The sequence below is a fragment of the Centropristis striata genome, chromosome 13, assembly GCF_030273125.1.
Source record: "Centropristis striata isolate RG_2023a ecotype Rhode Island chromosome 13, C.striata_1.0, whole genome shotgun sequence".
Lineage (NCBI taxonomy): Eukaryota > Metazoa > Chordata > Actinopteri > Perciformes > Serranidae > Centropristis > Centropristis striata.
In genome coordinates this window covers 15949888-15956031 of record NC_081529.1, presented here as the reverse complement: position 1 = coordinate 15956031, position 6144 = coordinate 15949888, and positions in this window count along the sequence as shown.

Here is a 6144-nt window from a genome sequence, read left to right as displayed (position 1 = left end):
CCGTGGTTGCTGCCCGCTCGACATCAGATGGGAGCCAGTAGGCCTAATTGGCTACATACAGCCTCATCACACTTGCTGGATTGTCTTGTTTAACATTTTATCCCCATCTTTGTATCAATTTTCAACTAAATTGGCCCGGTTCACCAGAGATGTAGCAGAATTAGACGGTGGGAGGAGAGGAGGGGCTCATTCAGTTCTCATTCAGAGGCAGAAGAGTAAATACTGAGTCCGCTGTTACCTGTCGTTAACGTGTCAAAGAGCAACTGTGGGCCTGCATTAATACAGTGACACATTCGGAGAGGTTATACCGCCCCCTGTAGGCCCGGTTAATTATGACATACAGTACATTCCTGAGCTGGACGACAGTTTCTGTGTGTGCAGCCCTGTGAAGCTCTACAGTGAAGGAAGAAATCATGTTATAAACTGCCATCTTTGCAAAAGCTAGGGAAATAAGGCCCAGGGCAGCTGATTTACTCTTTATACTATCTCTGAAAGGAGATTCATGGGTGAAAACAAGGACTTTAACAGAGTGGATTTAAAAGAAGAATTAAATGAAGAATTAAAAAGAATGATCTCCACTCATTATTTCAATTTCAACCCTCTTCTTATGTTGCAGGTCAAGTTGACCCATTTCAAAGGTTAAAAATCTAAAAAATAGAAAAAAGTAGTTAAAAGTAATTTTCATTTATAAAAATGATGAGAAAGTGATATGATGTTGGATGTTACTGAGATGTGTGATAAACAGAGCAGATCCCACTGGTCTGGTCTTTATACTATGACTATTGTTCCATAGATTAGATTTTTTAGTATCACCAGATTTGCAGATTTGCAGCCTTAGACATATATTTATTGATCAGATTTCTCTCTGTGCCTGTTACACCGTGCATCTATATATGGTATATGTTCTAACTTAAGCTGCAGACCCTTTTTTCACAGTTCACATCTCAGTTGTCTCAAAGCATAAAAATCCTTTCCTAATTTGTCTTTTGTTTACATCCCTCTGCAGGCCCCTGGTGCTCCACTTTAGCTGCCATTGATTTAGTATTGAATTGTGGAACTGTAGTTGGCAGCAGCAGAACAATAAAGGCAGTGGAGCAAAATCTTTGATCGGAATCGCCTGCTGGAATTTAAGTGCTCCTCATTTTTCAGCTGTGCATTATAGAAGCATCTTAAAGCAGTGCAGGTGAGTGATTAAAGAGGAAAGGCATAGGAGGCTGTGGGCTGTCTGATCAGTGATGACGAGGAGAAAGGAAAGTTGCCTTGGCTGTGGACAGATGCTGGTTGCAGTGCCAGCTGGTGGGGGGTGGGCCCACCTGTCTCTGGCTCTCCCCGTCTCCCTATTCTCTCCTGCAGAAAGCGACAGATGGAGTCCGAAGGGTCTGCTCCAGTCCCAGCGGTGCTTCTTCAGTCTGTCCAGCTCTCTCCCACCCCGGCCTGAGGGCATCGTGCCAGGGGAACATGAGGGCGCCCGGCACCCGGCTCTCCACCGCCACAAGGGTCAACTACTTACAGAGAGAGGTCGCCCCTATTTTTCATCATCTATTTCTCCTGCAAACAGCTGCATCTTGGCTTTGAAGTTTTTTTCTTCATGTTTTTATGGACAGATGCAAGTCATAGATTTTACAATTAGGGAAAAAGTTTTATTTCCATTTTTCATCACTTGCCTCTGATGTATCATAATGTAAAATTTCAACACAAAAAGACATTAGTTCCATACGAGAAAAAAGTATAGGATGTGGAAGGTATTGTAAACAAATTGAGTTTTCACCACCTTCTGAATATTGTTTTCAAAAGTGGATGTATACATAAAACGTAAATAAAATTAAGTAGGATCTCCACCAGCCGTTGACATTCTCCTGCATAGCACAGCTCAATTTAAAAGTTGTTTGCAGACATTTGTCAGAGCATCATTTTAGACTTTTTACACATCAGCATAATATTGTAGTCATTTCAGCATACTTTTGATCCGTTTACTGCAATTAAGCCACAACAAAATCTATTTATTTTGGGAACACACCAGTGTAGCAGCGCTGTACTGGCAGTCATCCAGACACAGTTCGGCAGAAGGTGATGAAATTCGCCAAGCTGTGTGCACCTCCAGATGATATTATTATTAATCCAGACATAACAGTGTTCGGTTTCCCAACATATCTTGGACTGCCACAACAGATATGAAGCAGCAATTGTGGTTACAGTGATGACAGAAATTACTGGCAGATGGTTTACACTGGTGCGTCTTAAACAAGTAACATGAATAAACAGAAAAGATCTTTGGTGCTGATATAAATGCCTTTGTTGTAACTGAAGAAGTAGCTGATAATTTGCAGCCCTACTGGCTGGAGGAGTGAGGAGTCAGTTCAGAGCAAGCGGCAACTTCCAGGTCTGAGCAGGGAGGCAAACCAGGAAGTGCCTTAAGCTGCATTCTACCAAAAATTCCAGCAGGGGGGCGCTAATGACGGCTGCAGAAGCAGATTTATTACCTCAGAAATTTGACAAACACTGTGGTCTCAATCGCTAGTAAAAAATCTTCTTCAATACAATTTGATGTTAATTGTGTAAATAATTGTTCTATTTTGAAGAAATAGAAGATAAAGAATTGTATGATTTGGGGAGTGGTTACCTTTGATTGACAGGTGGCTAACAAGCCAAGCCTCATCAGGAGAGAAGAAAAGCAATGCGTATCCACGGCAACATGTCAACAAAGTTTTTTTTTAAAAAGGGAATTTTATCGGTTAGGTCCATAGACTGTATAAAAATTTAGGTCTCATAACTTTGACCCGTTCACTGTTTTTTCACCTAATTTTTTTATTCTTAGTTTATTTGAACATTTTGTTCATTAAAATGTCTTGTTCAGCGTTTGGTTGGACTAATAGACACTCCAAGGAGTCGCTGTTCATTTTTCTGAAGTAAGTAACGTACATTTTGTTTTTGTTTTCTGCTAGCCAAAATTATCACCCCAGTCAAAGCTCAAGTTAATGCTAACATGAATTAGGAGCGACTTCTCTCAGTCGGGTTGAGGTGTAGAGAGGCGTGTAGTCAGTGTCGTCAGATCCCTCTCGCTCCTCCACAGTCCATATATGGTCTGGCCCCCGCAATACAAGATGGCGACACAAGATGGCAACGAGTGTAACGCTGAACTTGATGCCTGAAATGGGCAGTCCACAAACCAATGGGTGATGTCACGGTCACTAAATCCATTATTTATACAGTCTATGGTTCAGAGGAGTCATTAGAGGACATTAGAGGTCCTTGAACAGACAGAAATAAATGTGCATAATGCACTCACACAAGGAGCCAAAGGCATGAACCCCTCCAGTCTGTCAGAGATAATAGTCATAATAATAATGCTAAAATTAAACAAGACACCAGCATGTGGTATAATAGAAATGTTGACAGCCAGCATGATGTACAATTTCAATAAACAGTGGATGTATATTGTGTTGTTAAGTGCATGAGCGTAACCTCAGGTGGCTTTACATCTATCAAACAGGGAATGCCAAATTCCAGAAAGATGTGATCTCTATTAGTAAAGTTATTCGAAGTCCTGCTTGAGCAGAGGCATTTCTTTATTCAGACAAAACATGCCCTCTCAAGGTCTCTCAGCGATGCCAGCTTTGAAATTATCAAGACTGGAGGCGTCATGTAAGCGGCTCGTTTTTCAATGAGATAGAAAGAGAGAGTGAGGGAGAGCTGCCAAATTGGATATGTCGTACATATTGATGTGAAGCTGTATCATCCCTAAGGAGTGCCACAGTGATGCATGTCGCCTGTGTGGCGGCGTGATAAAGAGAGCATGGTGATGCACAGTGGAGGTCAAAAGGTCATGTCAAAACCCCAAAGTACCGAAGTCCATCACACGGTGGCTTGGTGACCTTAATGTCATTGGTGTTGTGATAAATCAATGCATGAAGTCTCTGAAGAAGCAGGCACAGCTCATTAGGGATCCTTTAAGAAGTGTGCCACCCACACCAGTTGTTCTACTAGACCTCCTATTAACCTCTCGCTCATTTGTTTTGTAATGATGCACACAGCTCTCGTTAAGGGGATGTGGTCCAAACCAAAGAGAAAGGAGAAAATTTAAAATGTGGCTAGTTATAGTTCCTCTTTCAGACCTCTTACCTGTTCTTTATTATCTCCCTGAAAATTAATAAATTCTTCCCTTTTTGGGCCTTGGTATTTGTGAGCGTCTGTTTCATTAACAATAGATCTGAATTATGACTAAGGTCCTCTCTCCAAAAGTAGCATAACAGGGCTATTTCTCCTCTCAGCTGCTCCCAGAGGTGCCTTTAGAGCACATTAATGGATTCTCTGCCATTGAGGGAGAAAGTTATGGTTGTAGCAAAAGCTTTCCTTTCAGCGATAAACAAATCGGACCAAATCCCAAGGTAGTTATGGATATTGAAATAGGCTTCTTTGGGCACTGTGGTAGCTCAACGGGTAGAGAGCTGTTGCACCATTGAGGCTGCAGCGGCTTGGGTTCAAGTCTGGCTCCTTCTCTGCATGTCATCTCCTCTCTCTGAAGCACAAATTTCATGATGCCCATGCATTATAAATATGTATATAATGCATTAAAGTTATAAGCACTCATAAATAATCATAATGCATGATAAAGCATTTTAAAATGACTTATAAGGTCACATATAATAATTATAATAATTTGTCACTCACAAAAGTTATTTGGGAATAACACATTGTAAACATACATATGCATGCCTATAGCATTGTATAATTACAATAACAAACACCTAGAAAGACGTATGACTAAATCATCACACATTATAAAGCATTTTATAATGACTTGCTGGTCACATTAGTGGTTATAATGCATTATAAACACACTATAATGGGTAACAGTTATTACAATTATTATGCACTATGACCCTTGCAAAAGAATAGTCTGTAAGTGACCATAAATTATGAAGTATTGTGATACTTTACATTATTAGTGGTTATAAGAGTTTTTCTCAGTCGCTTTGGTGCATTTCTCACATCACTATTAACATTTGCAGTTAGTTATTTATATATTATAGTCATTGAACAGTTAGTTCAACCTTCGCAACATTTAGTCATTTGTGCACATCATAGTAGCAGTTTCTCATTCCTTACCACAAATTACAAATGCTTTTGGACATGCAGCAATTGCTTCTATACAACCCTCTGCTGTTTTATAACATTATAATTTGCTTATGTCATGTCAGTCAAAATTAACTATACTTGGGAATACTGAATAGTCATTCCATATAAAACTAATAGTCCTCTTTTCATTGCGTGAGTCATTACATACAAAATGTTGAACTAGTTGTCAAAATATGTCAAGCAAATTTTATATATTTTTTCTAAAAAAACAAAAATCCTGAAAATGTCTCCTAAATTGAATAATTTCCCTCAGGTGAACCTCAGCTTTCACTGATGAGAAGGGATGTGTGAAGCATTAGTTGCAACCGATGATAATCCTCTTCTCTACAATCACTCGGAGCTGAATCCCATGAACCTATAAACACTTTACAAGCATATATGAACCAAGCAGGACATAGTGTGGACCATTTCTACCATACTGCAGAGGGTGGAATCACCACTCAAGGAGATACTTTTCTCGTTGCATTGCAAGAGATATTATTCGCTGTGAAGTAGATGAAACTATGTGGCCAGACAGAGAGGGACGTCTGGATGTGCATGAATGATTTACAGTACTATGTATGTTGTATGTTCAGTTCCAATATGTACTGCAATATTGTTTACAGCTGTGCACAGCTCTACCCAAAGGGAGTTTATGTTTGTTGTAAATAAGGGTGTTTTTTTCTTTTGCACAATGCTGTGAAGAAATTAGATTTGCAAAGAGCATATGCAGTAAAAATGTGAAACATACATATTTAGTGTCATGTACTCAGTACCTCACTAAATACAGTAATGTGTAACTTTACTGTAGTTTTCAAATGGCTGTACAAATAGTATATCGTGCTGTCTTGAGCATTTTCAGGTAATGTCACCAAGATCTGACTTTTTTGCACTGGAAAACATTTACAGAGTAAACTGTCATAATGAAAACAAGACAAAGCCATTTGATCTTGTTCATAAACATGGTGTCAGGACTTTGCATCTTGATGACACTGACTCTTTCATTGACATGAATACTTGCTTTTGAGG